General features: G+C 34.0%; 1 protein-coding gene across 5 annotated transcripts in view; it reads right to left on the bottom strand.

Moving 5' to 3' along the window:
• gol (ring finger protein goliath) overlaps positions 1-20,455 on the bottom strand; it is a 210,336-nt gene extending 189,881 nt beyond the window's left edge. For 3 of the 5 annotated variants that reach the window (XM_089644478.1, XM_089644475.1, XM_089644480.1), the window contains exon 1: positions 20,099-20,455. The gene's annotated coding sequence lies outside the window, so the exon portion shown is untranslated. Of the gene's footprint in view, positions 1-20,093 lie in introns of all 5 variants that reach the window. The other 2 variants (XM_089644477.1, XM_089644479.1) reach the window with 1 other exon arrangement.
• Between the last annotated feature and the right edge of the window lie 3,877 nt (positions 20,456-24,332).

Genomic DNA, 24,332 nt, shown 5'->3' with positions numbered 1-24,332 from the left:
AGTCAAATGACCACCACGACCACGCCTACAGGACCATATCCTTTTCATGAAATTTTCCATAACCAAATCGCAAAGTGGCTGCCTTATGTCCTCGATAGCCTCACGAATTCCATCTTTGAGGTCTTGAATCGACGCTGGGCTGTTGGCGTAGACCTTCTCTCCCACGTGGCCGCAAAGGAAGAAGTTGCAAGGTGTTAAATCACAAGATCTCGGTGGCCAATTGTGATCACCTCTTCGAGAGATAATACGGTCAGGAAACTTTTCCCATAAAAGATCAATGGTTTCGTTGATTGTGTGGCACGTAGCGCCGTCATGTTGAAAGTAAACGTTGTCCAGATCAATACTATCTAATTCCGGCCTTAAAAATTCATTTATGGCCGGAATTAAATACACATAACACCTCTTATTGGAAAATATATAAACTATACAACGCTTTTAAAGACACCTTCTCCAACGGGTACATTATACAGGTATAATTAATGGTTAGACAGCGTTAGTGACGACTTTACTAGACACATTCATTATTAATTATAATTATTACTTTACAAAAGATTAGCGTCATATTAAGACGTCGTAACAATTACTTGGGTTTGTTTGTAGAGGGAAAATAAATGTTAGTTCACGTGGAAAATTTATACTTTTTTTTAAGGTCAACGTTATTATTTTTAACACATTTTTAATAGCTTTTAGATTGTGAGATACAATTAGCAGGATCGACCATGGAAGGGCTGAGTTAATCTCTATCTAGCTAACGATCACGCCCTTCCTTGATCGATCCTACTAATTGTATTGTGAGATACAACTAGCAGGATCGATCAAGGAAGGGCTGAGTTAATCTCTATCTAGCTAACGATCACGCCCTTCCTTGATCGATCCTACTAATTGTATTGTGAGATACAACTAGCAGGATCGATCAAGGAAGGGCTGAGTTAATCTCTATCTAGCTAACGATCACGCCCTTCCTTGATCGATCCTACTAATTGTATTGTGAGATACAACTAGCAGGATCGATCAAGGAAGGGCTGAGTTAATCTCTATCTAGCTAACGATCACGCCCTTCCTTGATCGATCCTACTAATTGTATTGTGAGATACAACTAGCAGGATCGACCAAGGAAGGGCTGAGTTAATCTCTATCTAACTAACGATCACGCCCTTCCTTGATCGATCCTACTAGTTGTATTGTGAGATACAACTAGCAGGATCGACCAAGGAAGGGCTGAGTTAATCTCTATCTAACTAACGATCACGCCCTTCCTTGATCGATCCTACTAGTTGTATTGTGAGATACAACTAGCAGGATCGACCAAGGAAGGGCTGAGTTAATCTCTATCTAACTAACGATCACGCCCTTCCTTGGTCGATCCTACTAATTGTATTGTGAGATACAAGTAGCAGGATCGACAAAGGAAGGGCCGAGTTAATCTCGGAACTAACTAACCATCACGTCCTTCCTTGCCGTTTCTCGCAGGGGTGGGCAAAGAAGACGGACTCTTTACTTCATTCACATTCGTACATCGTCTCATATATACTTTCTGAGATTTGTATGACTGGTTTTGTGAAAAATCACACAAAGGGCGCTGCTCAATTGTCACCTTGATAACATGCACAAAGAATTTCCCAGGAGAGTGAAATAAAGAAAATTTCAAGAGACTTGTACTATTATTGCCTTGCATAATATAAATATATATATTTGGTGGGATGTATTTGCCTCCCAATCTGAATGGCGTGAAAACAGATTATTAATGGATTTATAAAAACACGTTTCATCAAATTTGGAAATCTTTCTGAAAAATCCGCAAGCAAAAATAGGCTTGAAGGTTGTCTGAAAGGCCTTAAGGCCACTGTGATTTTTATTTATATTGTCAAAAAATTGTTTTCATTTACAAGATCATTATAATGTTAACCAGTTGTCATAGGGACGTGGGAGGCGCGCCGCAGGCGTTCTTTTTCAATTATGTTTCGTATCAGAAAAGGCTTTACATTTGGGCATTAAAGACAGCTTCATTATCGTTCATCTATGAGGTAAATTTCATGTTGAATTATTTTCGTTGTTTCCGCATTTATAGAAAAATAAGGAACTGGGTGTTAGAGAAATCTTAACCAATTAATTAAAAACTAAGTACTTTGATTTAAAAACAAGTACGCAGAATAAAAAAGTAATGTTTTCAATGAGAATTAATTGAAAAAAAAAACTTATTGAAGCTTATAAACCTAATGGTCATATTTATTTTTATTCAATAATTGCAATAGTATAGGTTTATCCTGACGAAAAAACCCTTATTTTTGAAATATGTCGATTATTTTGATTAAATAGTGGTGTATACAAAGTTATTTAAAGTAATATTTTATTATTGAAAAGATAATATTAGCAAAACTCAATGAAACATGAAACAGAAAAAGGCACAAAAAAAACGGAAACCTGGATCCTTTGTCTTACCGGGATAATATTCTACCAGTTGAGGTATTGAGACCTAAATATTTTCTATTTGAGAATTAACTATTTTCCAAAAATTAGAGAATTAATTCAGGATAATATCAGTAAGATAAATAAATTAAAATGCGAAATCAATAAATTCCGAGAATGAACCTCAGAAAATATGATTCCGCAATTCTGCTAAAAATATGGAGATACTTTAGTTTCACCGACAACGGGCAGATAAAACTCTTGGGAGGTATACAAAGTTCAAATAATATACTCTTGCTATGCGTTAGTTATTTATAACATTTAAACAAACTAATAAGATTGTCTGTGGCGGGCGGGAGCTCACCGCGCGGTCATTGGATTTGATGTTTATAAAAATCTGGTTTAATTCCGAAAAATTTAAAAAAAATTTTGCACCCTTGACCTTCAAAAAGAGAGGAAGATCACTGTCCACATTATATTTCGAAAAACTCTGTGTAAACGCAGGAGACTTCAGCTAGTATTAAAATAAAGCTGTTTGCATCATCAAAGACATTAAAAACCGGATTCAAACACTAATTGTATGCTTTAATTAGTTGACATTTCTAACACGTGTAATAGACATTATCGAGAATGTAACATTATATTATAAAACATCAACCACATCTGCTTGCTTTACTTAATGCAACATTATACAAGATAGATTATACAGGATGTATCGGCAAGTACCCGACAAACTTTAACCAGCTATTCCTCAGCACATTTGAAGTAAAAAATGTTATGGGCGCTTTGCTGTCCGGTAACATTTTTTTTCCATTAAAAACCAAAAATAAATAAAAAATCCACACTCCGTCACTGTCATTTGAATTGTTTTTCGTGTTCAACAGCTGTTATTAGCAAGTGTGTCAAAAAGTGTCCTCGCTCTTTCGTACACACTAAATAGTAATAGTTAAAAATGAGACGAATGGTGCCGAGCCATTTCGTTGTGATTGTAAAAGCGCGCCAACGTAGGTACGTACGTACATTATTCAACGAAACTCGAACAAAATATTGCCAAACGGGTTTTCAAACTTTGACAAAGGATAAAACATTGGTGACATTTGGTGAAAATATGAATAGTAAATTTTTTATTTAAAAAAATGTTACCGGACAGCAAAGCGCCCATAACATTTTTTACTCCAAATGTGCTAAGGAATAGCTGGTTAAAGTTTGTCGGGTACGTGCCGATACACCCTGTATAGCTTGCTTTGGTACATAATTTGAAAGCATTGAGCTATTACCAACAGTGATATCAACAGCGTAACGAAATAATTAGCATTAATAACTTCATCTTAATATATTTGAGTGTAATTGTTTTATGGATAAATTAATTTCTAAAACCACCCCACCCCTTTTTCCCAACCCTTAAAGCAGAATTTTCGATTCTTCTTGATGAAATTTCGCACACTACGTGACAATCAAAATAAGAGAAAAACTACAATCTACATATAATTTCCAAAAACTCTACCTAAAGCCCGGGCAATCCTGGGTACTTAGTTTATGATTAAAATAAATTAATAAACCCTGTTCAATCAATGTCAAAATATGTTTTAAAAATGTCAAAATATGCACTACGAAGATACAGTGATTCCTGACATTATTTGGAGTAAAAATGTAAGTGAAATTTTGAAATCCGATGCGTTTTTAAGTTTTTTTTTTCAAAACCAAACAAAAAAACTGCTACATTTCGTCACTAGTCACTCAGCCTAGTAATCGACCAACCCCTCACCCCGTTCCTAACTGTCCAATACCTACTGATTTTTTTAAATATTTTAAGTTAAAAAAAAAACAAATAGGACATAAAAAATGTCACTGGATTCCAAAATTACATTTATATTTTTACCATAATTTTTTATTTTTATTTTATTTGGAAAACCTACAGTTATAATAATTACAAGGTATGGTGTAGTAAGTGTTAGTTATTTAACCAATAATAGGTTTTCACTTAGGTAACTCCATATAATGTCAGGAATCACTGGTTAAAATAAGTCAAGTACTTCCCTTAACACCCTGTGTAAAGTTTTACCTACACACGATCCCAGATATTGGGTTCCGCAAGTCGGATCATGTGGAGGGCCTATTATACTTGCCTGGAAGATATGAAACATTTAATAAAAAAATTACATAGACAATGTGTGTGTAATTTTTTAATGAGGACATCATTTTGTTTTCTCAAAGATACATAATATGTTAAGAATCTTTAGAAGCAACGATATCTAGTTTATTAAAGGTGGGGAATGTTCTAATATTATTCTTCAGGATAATAGGAAGATTATAAATCTATGACATAAAGCTCTTTGAATTCTCCCTACTCACTTCATAAAAGCTGACATTGTGGCTTGTTCTATGATAGAGGCCTTGCGTAGATTGAACCCGCGACGCCTGGGTGTGAACTAGGCGCTTTGGACCACTCGTCTACAAGCAAAAAACATAATATTTCCGTTTTTAACCGGAATTACCAATAATTTGAAAAGATTCTTAATAAATTATCAATACTAATTTTTCTCCATGTGTAATGGAAGTGAGGCATGGAACTACCAGTGCAAGGATGAAAGTATACTGAATGCTGTGTAAATGAGATCCCTAAGGCGTATGCGTAAGATTAAGAAAGAGACGCTTATATGGTTTGGGCATGTAGATCTAATATCTGACGAAGCAAGGAGAGTACACGACGCGAATGTGAATGGTATTAGAAGTCGGGAACGCACAAGGAATAGATGGGACGATCAAGTAAACCAAATGCTCGAGTCGGGCCATGTCAACAATCAGAATAACAGAAGCAAGGAGTGTGTGCCAAGACGTTGTTGGGAAACGACTTAGTTTCGGGTTGGTTAATTTTGATTTAAAAATGTCACTAAACCTAATTACCATGACTCTGAGCAATATACTGGGCATACGGCCTACATAAACTGATGTCAAGACGCCCTCGAATTCTTCGGCCTTCAAATTCCACACTTAATCTATCTCTTTTGCCAATCTTTCTGTACCGTGCTCACAGAAATGTCCAAATACCACTTGTATGGCCTTGAGGCGACGACAAACGAAGAGACACCGTCTACATATTATCCATTATGACCATCGTGACACGACTAGTAACAAAACGAACAATACATTACACCATTTACCATTATGTTAAATTTTATGAACACGGCTTTGTTTACGTTTACCAAATGAAGTGAAATCCTAAACAAACCATTATTATTCGTCAATATACGTGCATAAAATAAATAACTAGCTAACTAACCGTCACGCCGTTTCACTACCGGGGTAGGCAGATAGAATGGGCCGATTTTATTTTAAAACTAGCGCAGACCCGTGAAAAACCACGGGATATTATCATTGTACGATTTGTGAAACTAAAAGCAGACATTTTGTAAAAAAATATATTTGCCTCAGGTTCAAGAGAAGTAATTAACCTATCGAACTTTAAAAATTACGACATTTAACGCATTTGTAAAATATTCAAACATAAGAAATACACTTATCAAATAAATAATGATTAAGTAATAAAATCATTTTGGTACCTACTTTACCGATTTATATTTATCAGTTCCAATTTCGAAAATTGTAAGTTCACTGAACATAAATAATTTTACTCACTACGCACGAACACAATTTCAAATCACGCACCCACGCACAGGCAACCGAAAATAGTATATTAAGAGGAAGCTACAAGACAAAAATGTGTATATTTTTGGTATACCTTATATCATAGGTAATAGACATTAAAATCGCTTGACAAACCGAGTCTAGTAACACTCGATTTCAAGCAAAAAAATTGTTTTTATTTATTTTGTAAATAATTTTAAAGGAAAGCAAAAAAGTTAATCAAATGAAACTGTCATAGATAATCTTGGCTATAAATACTGTATTTTTAAAGCTGTTTCCCTTATGCGTTCATACATTACTATTGAAAAAAAATTTTTTAGTAGTTTGCATTTATATTTTTTACTGAGTAATTTATTTTTTTATTTGTAATCTACTCAAGCGACGCGATAGGAAAACCTTCAATTTATCTGAAGCATATTTTTTGGTAATCATAATGTACACCAATTCGTTATAAAGATTAATCTAACTAGTGATTTGGCATTAAGCTTCGCCTTAAATAACACGAATTGAATTGGTATAAAATTCATTTCGTGTTATTGAATACCAATATTTATTGGTATAAATATAAATGGTATTTATACCAATTGAATTGGTATAAAATGTTTGGAATCTGAAAAGCCAAACATTCTGGGGTTATTCCGCACAAGACCAACAAGACAAGGACTATGGAATCCCCAATTTGGGTATGTTGCCAGGCTGAAGGGAGTAGGGAAGGGAAGGTTGAGAAGAACTACCACGCTAAGGTTGTGTGGTAAGGTGACAACCATCATATCGATGATCAGCGATATATTTTTTTTTTTTTTGGTACAATATTTTTTACATTTTAAGTTTTCCAGTAATGTAGGCCTCACTGGGTGGCTTGCCCGTGCTGAGCCCTTCATTTTATAATATGAAAATATAATCTACATAATACATTTAAAGAGAAAATAATACATTTAAAATTAAAAATACATAATAATATATTTAAAATTAAAAAAAAATACATTGAAAATAATCTTGTGTGTTTGTGAGTGATGTCGTTTATATTGGTTTTGTGTGTTACGTGTAGGTTTTATTTTTATTTTATGCTATGAAATTTTGGTAATATTGTCTTATTGTCTGCTAATTTTGTGTGTGAATTTATTTTTATTTTCCTCAATTTTAATTTCAAGTTTTAAACTGTTGAAAGTTTTTATTGCATGGTATTGGTAGTGTCTTTGTCCAAAGCTTGAATTTACTGTCGGAGTTTTTATGTTTTCTTTGTACGCTTGTCTAACTGGTATGTTAGTGTTATTTTGTGTATGTTGAAATTTATTTTTTTTGTCAAAAATGTAGTTTAGTAGTGTTTTAACGTATAATTGGCGTATATCTAGTACTTCACAGCTGTTGAATATTTGGTCTGTATCAGTCAGTCTATGTTTTTTAGTATTATCTTTAAGATCGTTTTCTGTGCGGTTTCTATGTAATTGATAGCCGAGTTTATTGCTCCTCCCCAAGCAATAATTCCATATTCTATTATTGATTGGCAAAGTGCAAAATATATTGTTTTCAATTTTTTATTTATGTTTCTTATTTTACTATATTAATGCCGATTATCGGTCAGTTTCAGGTTTTGATGAGCTGTCAAGCAACGGTAATGAAAAAACTAAATATTAATAATACAACGGCGGAGTGTCCTTCGTGTTTGGTTTAACCAAGTTCGATAATACCCGGTATTTGGTATCTGCACGTACATATCTAATAAATGTACCTACCCAACATAAAATCTCACACCACCCCGGACTCGGTTTGCTAGTATTGTACATTTATGTATCTGATAAATGTACCTACTTACCTGAATTGTTTGATCAAAATCTAAACTTGAAGGATTCCGACTTTTTTTGATACATGCAGTACTTTAATAGAAAATTGAAAGCTGTTTTACTATAAAAATAACAACCTTGACATACTTCTTTCATACATTATGTACTTGTGCACTTTCTCCTATTTTTTTAACTAATAATTGTTAACATTACTTACTTTATAATATTATTACAAAAAAACACAAAATCCCTAACAACCCCGGGCACGTTTCGCTAGTATCGTATATTTATGTATCTGTTAAATGTACCAACCTAACTTAAATAAAATTAACCGGGCACGTTTCGCTAGTATCGTATATTTATGTATCTGATAAATGAACCTACCTAACTTAAATTCCCTCATAAACCCGGGCTCGTTTCACTGGTGTTGTAAATATGTATATATATTTATACGCCAGGTACCCACCATTTAAAAAAAAACATTACATTGTCTGACTCAACTGCATAAAAAAAATCATAAGACAGAAACTAGGTAGATTCGTGGTGTTTGAAAAGTCCATTACAGTGTACCCATTCTGTACATGACGTGAATGATACGTATTCCTAAATGCAAATTAATAGCTTTGTTGCCAAATGCTTTGTTATGTTTTCTTCACTGCCCCGAGAAAACACATTTATGGCTCTTAACAATGTAGAGAAAGCTTTTTAATTTCCTGCCTTTTCCTCTTTCCCGCCGTTTGTAATGGGAATAAAATTCAAAAGAATCTACAGATTTGGCAACACTGGATGCTTGAATTTTGAATAGGAAAAAAATACTTAAAATATGCTGTCGCAAGCATGTCTGAGACGCATGTTTTTTATTAATAAAGATAGTAATCAATAATTCTACTATTTTTTACTGCTTCCATTTGCTCTCCTCATATTGTAAAACAGGTACGACAAGTTTAGTGTTTATATTATTTACATGTTGGGTTATTTCATATTTCGAAAAGTACATACACAAACAGCATTAGGTATTTGGCAACGAAAAGTACAAAAAAAATAACAGCACGAAAAAATACATCAGATGATTTGGTCGGTACCTACATATTTAAAAACACGGAAAAATAACAAAAAAATTAACAGAACAGAGAAAATATATATACAGGGTGTATCGGCACGTACCCGACAAACTTTAACCAGCTTTTCTTTAGCACATTTGGAGTAAAAAATGTTATGGGCACTTTGCTGTCTGTAAGGAATAGCTGGTTAAAGTTTGTCGGGTACTTGCCGATACACCCTGTATAGATAGTACGAAAAAATACATGAGGTATTCCAAAAATACCTTTAATATATTTTTTAAATATCTTAACACTTGATAATTTTGTTCGGTACCTACCAAGAACATGAACAAGAAAAATAAATTTGACAATGGGTAGGTAGGTACTTTAGTATGCGAGGCATGGCGCATGCCCACCAGCTGCAAAGTGCAGTGGCCGCGTGGGCGGCACGACTGCGTGCACACAAATTCACCGTGTTCCTAAATATAGAGACAAAAAACATAATACGAAGAAAATATTACAGCGGTCTGCTAAAGCTAAAAGATTCCACAAATGGGGTTTAAAGTGAATAATGACATTATTATATTTAAACAGTAGAATGTACCCTATCCCTAGTCGCATTTTCATCGACTGGCTGACAATAATAAGAATAATAAGAATAATTATAAATTGAAAATATTATTATTATTACAATAATATTTATTGTTTTTGTGTTTAAGTAAATTAAAATCAAACTAAATCATATAATTATTTAGTTCTGCAAATTTATAAAGAAAGGGCCTTAAATTAAATTTACTTAAACAATTAGAAATCAATAAAAGAACCAATGACCCTAATATAACATTAATTAATAAAGTAAGGAAAATTATTTATTTCTCGCTTCTAAGTACATATGTTCACAAAACCTAAACAATATAACACATTTAAATAAATTAATAACTGCTACATCATTATTAAACAATTGAGATAACATTAATGTGGGGAAACAGACTTCAAAATACCCCCACAGAATATGAAATCTGTGGTCACAATTATTTCATCAGTAAATCGGTTTAACCGGTAATAAATCATTTTAAATTGGGATGGGGTAAAATAGAATCATATAAATAAGTCGTCTAAACGTGGTTAAAACCACAGTTTGAAAATGGTCTTGAAAGCCGAAACAGCGGTAACAATAACAAAAACCAAAAAATACTCGCAGAACTTAATAATTGTATTATTAAATTAGATTTTAATTGAATTAAAATAAAAAATAAAATAAATAATGTACAATGTTATTAGGTTATATTCTACAATATTAATTTCGTTTAAAAATTCCGCGTATATTTTTGACGATTTGTTGGCGGCAACGGCAAATGACAGATGCTTTCGTGAGATCTCTGATTGACCTCCCCAGACGGACACTCTCCAACCGACCGACGCGTCGCGACGCCTTGCACCGCAGTGGGAGGGATGGATTCATACGTCACTCCCTAAAGTCCTGGGCTCTCTGACCCCAGATTCCTACCCATACATCATTTCTTTTTTCCTTCCTAGAACTTCATCTACTTGACCTCCAGACAGCACCCCCAAAGATGGCCTCCTGTGAGAAGTTAATGTAAAAAAAACTGTTAAAATTATCCTCCTTGGGCCCAGGGAAAAAATTGTTTAGGATAAAAATATTTTTTTGTGTATTTATATTTCAAAAAAATAACAGAAATGTATAAAATTAAAAAAAAATCTATGCATAATTTTACCAAAATCGTAGGAGACGCGGGGTCTCTAGCATGTAAAATTTGTTTTATTTTTTTTAGTTGACAAATCTAATAAAAAACATTATTATGAATTTGCAAAACGTTTATTAAAGTTGAGGGACATGTTATAAGTATGTTATTTAAAAAAAAAATATATATTTAAAAAAAAGCTTTTAATTATTTATTCTAGTGAATGCCCACCTTCCTAAGTAAAATAAAGTAATAAATTTGAAAGGTCAAAATAATATAAATTTCATGTAACAGTTGGTAACAATTTTTTTTATCCTGCAAACACAAAAAAACTTTGCATGTTGAACACTGTACGCGGGCTGCATTAGAGATACACCCAGGGGGAAGCGACAACGATTTTTGGTTGGTGGATGCGGGAAAATTGGCATGTTAAATACATTTTTCTTCTATAGAATTTGGCGGGTGTGGAACAGCAGCTTTGGAACGCTCTGGTGCTGGTTCATGCTCCTATTCGGAATCAGAGATAGGATCAGGTTCTTGTGAATGATTGTGGATTAGATGATATTCGATTTGAACTCTGAAATCTAAGTTATCCAAAATTTCCTTCTTCGGGGTTTTCAATGCTATCTGATCTCGTCTGTATTCTATCCAAGATGCAGCTATGGAAAAATCAAATAAATGCATCAATAATCGGACTGTCCATTTTTTGGTTCGTGCATTTATTCTGTAGGTGCTTATTATCCGATCTAACATGTCAACACCGCCCATGTTTGTGTTGTAGGCTTTCACGAGTCTTTTTTCGACCACCGGCGACATAGATCGGTAGGAATTTTCCCCTCTTTACTAGAAATCAATGTAACTGGGCGGTTGTCAAACCATTCAAACGAGACAGGCAGTCGCCTAGTGTGGTGATTTAATGTATCACATGTAAGAAAATGTATTATTGTATTATCATGTATTCTATAAATAAATAAATAAAATTTAATAATAGCTATTTGGCAATCATTTCTCACGGACTGGTCAATGGACCCTCGATTTTCTTTTTTCATTTCATTATCTGTTTTTATTGCAATTTTTTGATGATTTAGTACGAATAGTATACCGTCCTAAAATATGATTTTTTCTGTATAAAAACAATTAGTTTCCATATGGGAATCGGTATTAAAAAAAATTCGTATGAAACACTTATTGGTTTGGTCACTTCTTTTTATGATGTCCGCGTTTTGAGCAAGTTCAACGACTTCCCTGATTAGCATTAGCAGCAGTTATCTGTTGATGTTGACGACCTCCGTGGCAAGCGAGCGCTAAGCTCCTTGACTCCAAATCCGGCGAGGACAACTAAAACAATTATATGGGTTTATTCACTTACAGAATTTAAATAAATTATAAATACAATATATTCGCACCTCGTCTTAGAGTGGAAGAATTAGTCGGGTCAGCGGTCAGAGGTCACCATTCAGAATTAGAATATTATTCCAGTAGAAATATATTTGTACACCTTATCTTGCCTATATTCTTTGCTCCACCCTCTACTTACTGTACCACTAGACATTCGTTACATTGAGACAATAATTTTTATTTTTTTTATTTTGTATTATAGAAACAAACAGTACATGATTTCCAGAGATGAAACAATATACAGGAATAAGATACTTCATGTTGTGTACCTATGATATATTTCCTTGTAATGTCTGCTAGGTGGTATGTTTATTCCTTAATTACCAGGCGACTTGTGTAGTTTATAGGTGTGTAATGTATGTGTGAGTGTTTGTGGGTGTGTGTGTCTGTATGTATGCGCATTGAATAGTTTAAATTATTGACATGATGCCACGTTTGAATTTGGGCAGTGAATCCGCAAAAATGTCAATGTTAGAGTTGAGGCAAATATTATTTAGAGTATGAAGAGCTCGGTTAATTGTCGAATTAGATGCTGAATTAAAATTTAAGTTAATTACATTAACTTAAATTTAAATTTTATTTTTTTGAATTATATTTATTTTTATTTGTGTTATTATATAATTACATATGAAAACTAGCTACATTCCGGGTCCATAATTTACTGCAGCTGAGCTGTGACCTTTTTGAGGAAGGAGTAAACATGATTATTGAAGAGACCCTTGTTGTAGGAGGGATGAAACACAAGAGGCCGGCAAATTGTCCACACTTCCACAGCCGAGCTGTAGAACTCAAGAACGAGTCGTTATTAATAATCGATTAGTTCTCATATGACAAATGTCAACCGTGTACAAATGTTGGGCGCGCGTTTGGCGCATTTCCCTATTGCGGTGACGAAGGGATCAACGACGCTAGTTCCTCATTAAAATACCGGTAGAACAAGGACAGAATTCCCTTCTAGAGATGTTCTAAAGATTGAGATCCATGTGTTAACGGATCGCCTGTTCCTGCAGTCAATGGAGTGCAATATGACTAAAAATATGGTATGACTAGATATAAATAACTAGGTGCTTCGCCACCCTGTTCCCCACTCACCCACAGTTCAGTGTGGAACTATATGTCGATTGCTTACCGACCCGTGGGGCAAGGGGCTAATATCTATAATTTTTATGAATCAAACCGCCACTAAAAAAGCGTGTGCACGTATGTTTTAAAATACAGAAATTATCATTTTATCATCTAATTTTGTTTTGTTTTATTATCTTTTCGACTTAACTGCTTTACTGAATATTAACAATTTCTGTATATTATCTATGTAAGCTGTAATCATCTGTAAAAATATAAATAGTTACTTCATTAAAATGCATACATTTATGGCCACACACATTGAATTTTACATAAACTAATATTTAACCCTCTAACAACCTCTGTTGAAAGACCACAAGGGGTCGTTAGAGGAATTCAGAATCGAACGCTGCTTGAAATGGCTTTAACCGTATTTGGTGACCAGATCTTAACAACTAGGTGCTTCCCAACATTCCTCTTCTCCACCCCCTTCCCTTCCAAACTCTCTTCACCCTCATAACATACTCTAACTAACCAACACGCCGTTTCCCCGCAGGGGTAGGCAGAGAGGACGGACCGCCAAACAACTCGGTTTTGGCACACACTTCTTGCCTCATTCACATTCACACATAATCTTATATTATTCTGACTCTTGACATGGCCCGACTCGAGTATCTGATTCACTTCATCGTGCCATGTCTTCCTCGGGCGTCCCCGACTTCTGCTACCATTCGCATTTGCATCGAATTGGGGATACCATAGTCCTACTGGCTCCCGACAGTTGGTCGCACAAAAATAATAATAAATTGCAGAGTACGGCAATATATCCTCAATGTCTACAGCCCTCATTCACGGTGCAATGTACGATGTTAATATTCTGCAAGAGAGAGAGCTGTTGACATGTATGCGACGTCATGCAAGCAAAATGCAAAATACGAACACGAACGAGAATCTATTTACAGAAAACAGTGCCTAACCGACATTACGAATACCGCATACGCAAACCAGGTGCCAAGATTGCTTTTCCCGCACCGTGCAGACACTGCACACACTGCACACTCAGGGCGAGGCAGAACTGTACTTATACTCTAATGAGGAAATGGGATCCATGTAACTATCCCCCGTGATGTTTATACGATAGGACTTCATAATATACATATATCAACTGTAGGATCGAGGACACTTCCCTTATTTAATTAGGCTGGACCTTTTTTTAACTTCTTATAGTAATATCATAAAAGACTTAGGTATAACCCTGCTGAGGAAGTGAATGCAATGAATATCAAGACGATATGTTTAATCGTTTCATTATATTAAGACTAGATATCTTATACTCTAATGAGGTAATGGGGAAATGAGTGAAACGAATCAAATATGATCTATGACAATACCCGACTTCAGCATGATTAATTATATGGGTAAAAAAGCTGGACTTCTTACACTCTAACGAGGAAAAAAGCATGAACCAAATGGGGTCCCATGACACTATTCTGAGATGTTTATAAGATTGGACTGCTCGTGCTCTAATGCAGTGCTCCGCAACCGGTGTGCCGTGGCACATTGGTGTGCCGTGAGCCGGACGCAGGTGTGCCGCGGTCAAATTCAATGTATTTGACATTTTACAATTTTTCATTATGTATTTAATACACAATGAAAAAATATTTTTCATTATATTGTCTATTTTTCATTGTCTGCAGATACTGTTAAAAGACGTATTCACAATATATTAGAAACACTGATTAGAAAACTGTTATTGGCTGCACTTCAGATCAACGAATCAACCGATATTAAAAATAAAGCACAGTTGATAGCTATTGTACTTTTTGTTGCGAGGACTTTATTAAATAACATTATTTATTTTGTAAGGAGGTTCCAGAGCGAACTACTAGTGAAGAATTTTTTCAAGTAACCGATGATTTCTTCAAAATATATAATATTAAATGGAGCAATTGAATTGCTGTTTGCACGGATGGCGCTGCGGCAATGGCGGGTAGTAAAAAGGGCTTTGTCTCTTGTGTAAAACAAAAAAATCCAACGTTACAATTTACACACTGCTGCATACATCGAGAAACATTGATGGGCAAAAATTTACCGGAGAAACTTTTGAACACGATGAATGAATGCATTAAAATCGTAAACAGAATTAAATTAAGAGCCCTAAACTCGCGAATCTTTGGAATACTCTGTGTGAAATGGGAGCCGAATATGAATCCTTATTGTTTTATACTGAAATTCGTTGGCTATCCCGAGGCAAACTTTTGGCTAGATTGTTTGAGCTTCGTCACGAGGTGTGTGAGTTTCTTTTAAATCAAAATATGCCCACACTATATTAGCACCTCGATGATAATTACTGGATAGCCAAACTTGCATACATGGCTGATATATTTGAATGAACTTAATAACGAACTTTGGCAGAAAGAGTTGCAAAAATGATGTTTAGAAATGTACCAAAGGATCAACCAAACAATTAACTGTGGATCTGGCCCAACAACATTTAAGTATGCTCCAGCAGAAATTTGGTCAGTATTTTTATTCCATTAATACGGAACAATACGATTGGATTCGAAATCCTTTTGCAACCAATGCAATAAATTCTAAGGAAGCACTGCCTCTGCAAATTCGAGTGGAATTTACAGATTTAAATAATGACATGACATTAAAACTTCACTTCTCCGAAGATCAATTAGATGTTTTCTGGATTTACGTTAAAAAAGAATATCCTCACATTTTCGTGAAAGCATTCTTAACACTACTTCCATTTTCAACGACATATTTATGTGAGCAAAGTTTTTCAACGTTTGTATTAATTAAAAATGATAGGCGGTCATGCTTAAAAGGTCTTGACCAAGAACTTCGGGTTGCGCTGTCAAAAATCGAGCCGAATATAATACTTTTGTGTTCATTGAAACAAGCGCAGGATAATTTAACAATTAATCGCTCATTAATTTATTATTATTTTATAAAAAATATTAAGATTGCGTAAAAATAAATATGTCATATTTATTTGTATAGATTTATACTTAAAAAAAACAAGAAATTATTGTAAAATTTGTGTAAGTATCAATTTAATATCTACATATTTTAACTTTTGGTGTGCCGCGGAATTCTAGGAAGAAATTTGGTGTGTCGTAGGTGAGAAAAGGTTGCAGAGCACTGCTCTAATGCAATGAATCAAACATTAAGCATACCTCAATGGAATCAGATAGGATCTATGACACTCCCTTCCGAGGGATTTTGACGACCGTAAAAAATTCTGTATATTTAATATATGGGCAAATAAGTTGGAATTTTTAAGCTCTAATGAGGAAATAAGAGCAAATAATCAAATGGGATCAATAAAATATCCCTTTGAAATATTTGTAAAGTTGTACAGACTTCGTATGTTTAAATATGAGAGTAATAATAAATTAGGCTAGACTTTTTACACTCTAAAGAAGAAATGAACGCAATGAATCGAATAGAATCCATTACAATCCCCTCAGGTATATTTATTTGTATGGCTGAATTTCTTACAGCCAAATTAATGAGCCCAATGAACCAAGGGATCATGTTGAATCCCCTCTTAGAAATGTATGTAAGCCTAGTCTATGTAATAATGTGGGCATTGCCAGGCGTACCAAAATAAGCGAAACATTGCCAGTCGGGCCAAAATAATGACTTGAACTGAAATTAGCACATTTGGATTCAAAACACAAAACAAAACACACAACAAAACATCAACCAAACATTTAAAGTTTTGGTAATTATTCGGAATCGCTGGACAAGAGTTATATGAAATATTTATATATAAAACCTTCTGATTTACATTAATTTACTATAAAAGGAATCTGACTGCATTTGGGATATTTTTAATTTTAGCATTTTAATTTTTAATTACGTAAATCGAAAATTCACTCTCGTTGTATGGGATGACAGCTGGAATGGTTTCTGTTGATAAAATTTTCTTTTGTTTGTATTCCTGATACGAGTGGCTATATTTTTTACCATGTGCAAATACTAGGTAGGTACTATTTTAGCCAAACTCGAAAAATAAAATAAAGATATTTAGGTATGTTTTATAAAATAGAAAAATTAAAAAAGGTGATGTTATTATAGGTTAGGTTGGATAATTTTAGGTTAGGTTGGTTTATTATTAGGATTTAGGTTAGGATAGATTGGATATTATAGGTAAGGTTGGATTATTATAGGTTAGGTATGATTATTATTAGGATATAGGTTAGGTTGGATTATTATAGGTTAGGTTAGAATATTGTAGGTTAGGTTCGATTATTATAGGTTAGGTTGGATTATTATTAGGATATAGGTTAGGTTAGGTTAGGTTGGATTAGGTAGAATGAAATCACAAACCAGTCTATACAAACCTAGCGTAGCCCACAAACTACTTGAAAACTGGGATATAACTCTAAAGGGGACGCGAGCAGGCGTTATTAAGGGTTCCCCAACATTTATAGGTTAAGTTAGGTTGGATTATTATAGGTTAGGTTAGGTTAGGTTGGATTATTATAGGTTAGGTTAGGTTGGATTATTTTAGGTTAGGTTAGGTTGGATTATTATAGGTTAGGTTGGATTATTATTAGGACATAGGTTAGGTTAGTTTAGGTTGGATTATTATAGGTTAGGTTAGGTTGGATTATTATAGGTTAGGTTAGGTTGGATTATTATAGGTTAGGTCGGTTTATTATTAGGATTAAGGTTAGGTTAGGTTGGATAATTGTAGGTTAGGTTCGATTATTATAGGTTAGGTTCGATTATTATTAGGATATAGGTTAGGTTAGGTAAGGTTGGATTATTATAGGTTAGGTTAGGTTGGATTATTTTGGGTTAGGTTAGGATATAGGTTAGTTTAGTTTAGGTTTGATTATTATAGGTTAGGTTACTATAGTTTAGGTTAAATAAAACAATAATTATAATAATACCTAAATATAAATAATTTAAGTTTTTTAAGTAACATAAAAATATTTTATTTTTCGAGTTTGGCCAAAACAGTACCTAACTAGAATTTGCATTCTGAAATGATTCAAATTCTAGCTACTCGTATCAGGAATACAAACAAAAGAAAATTTTATCAACAGAAACCATTCCAGCTGTCATTCCATACAACGAAAGTGAATTTTCGATTTACGTAATTAAAAATTAAAATGCTAAAATTAAAAATATCCCAAATGCAGTCAGATTCCTTTTATAGTAAATTAAGGTAAATCAGAAGGTTTTATATATAAATATTTCATATAACCCTTGTCCAGCGATTCCGAATATTTATCGTACCTACCTATAATATAATATGTTTAACAGAAAATCATTTTAATAACCATTTTAAAAAATTTTAACTGATTTATATGGAATTCAGACAAACATTTTCATAATATCTAATAGACTAGATTATATGTTGATTAAGTAGGTAATGCGCACTCACGTATGTAGGAACACCTAACTGTTATTTTTTATCAATCGGAACGGGAATTGAACCCGCGTCCTTCATAAATACAACTGCAATTCTAAATCCAACGTCGTTCTGCTCGAGCAGAGAGATATTAGCACTTTTGTGAGAAGTGGTCCCAATCAAATAATGTAACTGACATGTGTTTAGGTACCTACCTTTAAAAACAATTATATATTTTTTACTTTATAAAACTCGTGGATTGAACCAACCAACCAACCAAAGAGTTATTTTAAAATATTATTATTATAGAAGTTTTATGATCAGAAAGATTGTAGCTATTTTCGGATCAGATTCTTTATTTCAAATGGGTTCTAATTGTATTATAGTTAGGTGCAGTTGTTTCGCAAATAATAAAATTTTCAGTTTTCTATCAAATTGTAATATGTTGACAAGCTAAGCGAAACCACTGTTCCTTATATCGAAGTTAAATTGTCTAAAAACTTTGGTAAATATTCGGAATCGCTTATCCGAATTTTCCAAACAAACACTTCTAATTTTGAAAATTATGACACATTCATTCTAAGCAAATCCGATGTGTAGAGTTCATTGAACCGGAGTTACAGACATAATATCCAAACTAATATTTTTAGTACACTTCTTTGGCGAGGACATCACTTCCACAAAAGTGATGTCCTTGCCAAACGTCACTGAGAAACAGCCTCCTGTCTAGCTTACGTCTACTTATAGTTTTTAGTATGAAATAAATTCTTATATCCGAAAAGTTTTTACAGTTCGTTCTTTTTTATTATTTAAAAAAACGTTTTTTTTTCATTTACACTGGAATATTGTTTTCTGAAGACGAATTATAAGTTTTAAACATGTTGTATGCAAGCAATGCATTTGAGCGAGCAGGCAATGCGTTCGATTCAACTCTGTTATTTAACTTTTTGCGATATCATTCATATTGTTTTGAAATGGTTTTACTCATGATTTGTTTATTTAGTTGACACTGAACTTAAATCACAAATAAAACTAATAAAAAAACTCGCACAAATAATTTACTGTAAATATACATTTTTATTTAATCTTATGGTTCGTTTTTTATTATTATTTCACGGCTTGTTTGAAAAAGAATGCTGTTTTGATTTCTTGTTATGTATGACTTATGACATTTTTAAAATTAATAAAGACTTGTAGACAAACATTTGGACATATTGCTCAGTTAGTCCATTAGTAATATTCCTGGGTTGTGGGTTCAAATCATAACGAAATGAAAAGAAAATCAATAAATGGACATGTTTTTATCTACGTAAGATAATTTAGATTGCCCGGCGAAAGAACACCGTTAGAATAGAATCTTGCCTATATCTGAATTGCCAATCTTACGACACAAATCATTCTTCAAAATTGAGGTTGCCATAGAACGCTAGTGACGGAGAGCGATATTCTAGCGTAGCGCGTACAAAGAGAATATAATGGGTTTGTTTGTTCGTGCAAAAGTTACTCTACAAGAAACCTGAATATTCAGAAAATACCTACAACTGCGTTTTACGCTGGAGATAAATAATCAAGTAGAAGTAAGTGTGTATGTACGAGTACATACAGTACATTACAGTTATAAGAAGGGCAGCTGCTGTAGTTAACAAAGAGATTTATACAATAAATATGTCATACTAACCTCACTTGAATTCGGTTTATTATGATCAGGTTTGGTCCGGCTGTATTGTACGTATCCAACAATTCAATGGTCAATCACAGCGACTTACCACAGTAAAAACATACAACATTCAACACTTCATAACACGGGAGTCTTGCAACACCTCAAAATGTCACGTATCCAACACGGGACGTCTTGAGTTTTAGCAGAACAACACCAGCGTTATAAATTCACACTATACCAGTCACCCGTGAATAAAAAACGACGAATTTAAACATTATACGAATGCACAAGACGTTTTACATGACGGGTCTACTGAATATTGTCGTGATTATTATGGCAGGGCACCGGCGCGAAAAACAGCTACACCCTTCCTCGCGACGGACTAAACTCAACTGAAAGATGTTCAGTCAAATCGAAAATGGCCGTGACGCGAACAGCTGTTCGCCAGGTGACAGCAAAATACGACTGAACTGGAAACTCTGCTGCCCAATTCAGCGCTTTATATAAACCCCTAGATTGCGGCACGAATGAGAACTACATCAATTATTCAAGCTTATTTGAATCTTATACGATTCCAATAGAATGCTTTGAACGCAGGTTTATTGGGTATATTCCATGCCTGATGCCATAAATCGTCACACTTCAAACACGTTTAACGGAAAATAGCTTCCAAGATGTAATAGGAATGTAATCATATAAAAACAATACTATTAAGACGACAACTAGCATAGTAGGTACCTACCTTGTACGGCAAAATTATTATTCTAAATTACATGCAGAATTGAGTAAGTAGTTGTGAGTATATAGATAAGAAATTATTGGCCGGTGTCAGGAAGTCAGGATGGAGGAAGCCCTATGAACTTTAAAGATTAGCATTGCGAAACATGATGTTTGGTAACAACAACAAAGGAATTCATTATGCAGTTAGGTAGTTTTTTTCCGTCTCGTGATTTAGAACCCTGTAAAAAGATTAAATAATAAATAATAACGAAACAAACCGATCAGACGACATACCGCAGCGGAATATTCCAAGTAATAAATAATGTATACGCAATTTATACACGCTCTCCGGGACCTAGTGCTACATGCTAGAACCTGGTGAATCTACATCACAATATCAGTCGATTTTGTAGTAAAATCATTTATATTTGGAACTCGTTTCCGAGTAATTTGAGTCCGAAGATGGAGTTTTTTGTGGTCAAATTCATAATATTCGGTCGCCACGGAATCACCATCAGCTGTGTATTGTCTTTGAAATGGTCAGACCCGGCTTCAACGAAAACTACCTAGATCCCGGACCTTCTCTATGTGATGTATATTCACAAATTTTCCGATTGTGCCACTAGTTTCCGGTCACCGTGTATACCCATCTATTCAAAATATTATACGGTAGGTACCGACCGATAGTAAACTTACCGGGACTAAAGCCTGCGACAGATCAAGCTATATTTTCGTGGCTTGGCCTATTTCAGCATATCGCTCATCATACATTCGCATTGCCAGTGTATGGCGAGCGATATACTGAAAAGAATATATACTTTTTTCTTTTTTTAATAAATACATAGTTTATTTATTAGTTGCACGTAATTAATCATTCAAACGCGGCGCAATTTATTGGGCGTTTATATTATTAATTTGATTTGTTTATTTATCAAGAAGCCACAAAGGCCATAATGATGTGTGACGTTTTACGTACAACTGCGTACAACGTACATAATAGAAACATTAATTACATAATATTGATGTAAAATTCATAAACATATACACTGTCGGAAACGCGTGGTAAAGCACGTATTATAGAACCCAAATACTCGTAACTTGTAGGTAGTTTTGTGAACAGTAGACCTGTAAAAGTTTTTTTTTATAATTTTCTCTTATTAAAACAAAACGAAAAATTCCTCTGAAATCAAGGTTCGTTGGCTCACACTGGCACTTTGCGGAAAAAGGATTGGGCCGCTTGCAAGCTCTTCAAGTCACTCGAAGACTAGTTAGTTGACAGTCCGAAAGGAACTATCTCTTTTTTTACTAGGATTTTTTTTCACTAGGTATAATATGTAGTATTATTTTTTGGTAAATTTAAGCCGACGCCCGAGGAACGCATTATATCTGCACTGACATGATATACGGAGACAAATTAAATTCGATATTATAATGTTTTATTTGAACAGTAAACAAATGGTGTGCAGTTGTGAAAGGTAAAAAGAGTCGCGGACCCCCGAGGCCGACATGGCGCGATCAAATGAAACAAATACTTATCTACGGTAAAATTACGCGTATGTCATTACATACAGAAGAAAGGGGTATACTTATACTTAGTTGACATTATTTATTTCACGAGAATGGGTCGTTTCTACGAAACGTTCTTGAGTTCAACAGATCGGCTGTGGAAAGATTTTCGTGTTTTCTCCCTCCTCCAACATGGGTCTCTTCAAGACTCATTTTCACAACCTCATCTTATTAAAAAGACCAACTGCACTGGATCCCCAAAGATGACAAGGCCCTGAGGAATTTAACTCCCGTTAATGTTAAAAAATACTTGTTAAAAAAAATCACTATCCATGTTGAAATTAGGCTTACTTTGGTATAATTATATTGTGTTATAAGTAAATTGAATTGTTTAATTTAGATTTATGTATTAAGACATACACAGTACAATAAGATATAGTTAAGGATATTTTTAGTTATTACATAGTTTTAGTACCTATTACCTACGTATGTCCATAGAATATCATTATGTAATTTCGCCTGAGATTGTTCTGAAAACTAATGATTTTATGTTAAAATCAATGAATTTAAGTTTATAGATGTGATGAAAAGAGTATAGGCTATTTCGGTATGGGGAGGGGAAGGAAATGGGGAAGTACCTGGTCACCAAATACGGCTAAAGCCATTTCAAGCAACCCTTCGATTCCGAATAGTGACTTTCACCAAGGCGATGCTGAGAGTATCTACCACCAGTGGCGTAGCTAGGTAACCAAGGGCCCTGGGGCAAATTAAAAAATGGGGCCCCACTGCTATGTAAACTGATTAGGTTTTATCAAATAAAAATATGAAATATACAAACACTTTAAAAATGCTAAGCTACTTAAGCTCTTTTTTGTGCAGGTAATAAACAGTAACAAGAACAAGAACAAGTAACAACATAAATTACAATTAATACTTGGTGTAGGTTTGGCTAATAAAACGAAATAGAGAAGATTCAAGGGTTCATTATATAAAGGTCGGGCCTACCAACTAACTAAATAACAATTATATTTACAATTTTTTCCTAGCTTTAGTTTTCGCAAAAGTATCAATGACTTCGTTTAAATCCAGGCTTGATGCGGTTTTGTTTTCAATTGCTATTAGCGATAAATGTCGAAGTCGAGTTTGGCCCATCTTATTTCTTAAATTATTTTTATTTTTCTAAATGACCTCTCAGCTACTGCAGAAGTGACAGGAATTGTAAAGAATAATAACATTGCTGTAAATACTTCCGTTAGGTCGCATTCTAGCACTCCATATTTGCTCATTATTTCCTTACATAATTGGTGAACAGTCCATGTTTGAGTTAGTTGAGGTAAAACTAGATGGTAAATATTAATAAATTAAAGTGAAAAACTAGGGCCTATTATATCTGAATATTTACTTTGGAATTCGTCACATGTTTGTAATAAAGTTGCTTCATCAACATGTAATAAAAACGTTGGTGTTAGAAAATCAAATATATGACAGACTGCACTCATACCAATAAAACGTGTATCTAATTGAGATATTACTGTGTCTAGTACATTATTGAAAATCTCAATTATAAATATTTTTTCTCGGTTTGGAAATCGGTGATCAGCAGCTAATTTATCAAAATGTTTTTTTAACTTTTCTTTACCTTTTTTCTTAAAATGGGTATCAATGCCATATTTTCTTGCAGTTTCACTGGCTTTGCACTTGAATAGTTCGAAATCATTTCTATAAATTTGCAACTTTGCTTTGGTCTCTGCTAAAACTTTACTCGCCTCGCCCAAATTGATGTCGCATTTTTGTAAAGTTTTGGATGCAAAATTGATGTCGTTCAATGCACTGTGCATGAATTTGCAAAGCAACACGAACTCGAAATTTAGCATTTTTGTTTTAATACTCTCTGCTTCACTACGCTCATCTTTATTAGGACTCTTTAGAAGTATTTCTTATAATGCTTTGATAATATCCATATATTGACTCTACTGGACCATCTATTCGGATTTAGTTTTTTTAGAGTGGTGTCACTGGTGTCCGATTCGC

Source organism: Hesperophylax consimilis, chromosome 21 (genome assembly GCF_061612785.1).
Source record: "Hesperophylax consimilis isolate HC1 chromosome 21, BYU_Hcon_1.0, whole genome shotgun sequence".
Taxonomy (NCBI): Eukaryota; Metazoa; Arthropoda; class Insecta; order Trichoptera; family Limnephilidae; genus Hesperophylax; species Hesperophylax consimilis.
The sequence above is the reverse complement of the archived record's forward strand: the minus strand, read 5'-3'. Positions and strand labels throughout refer to the sequence as shown.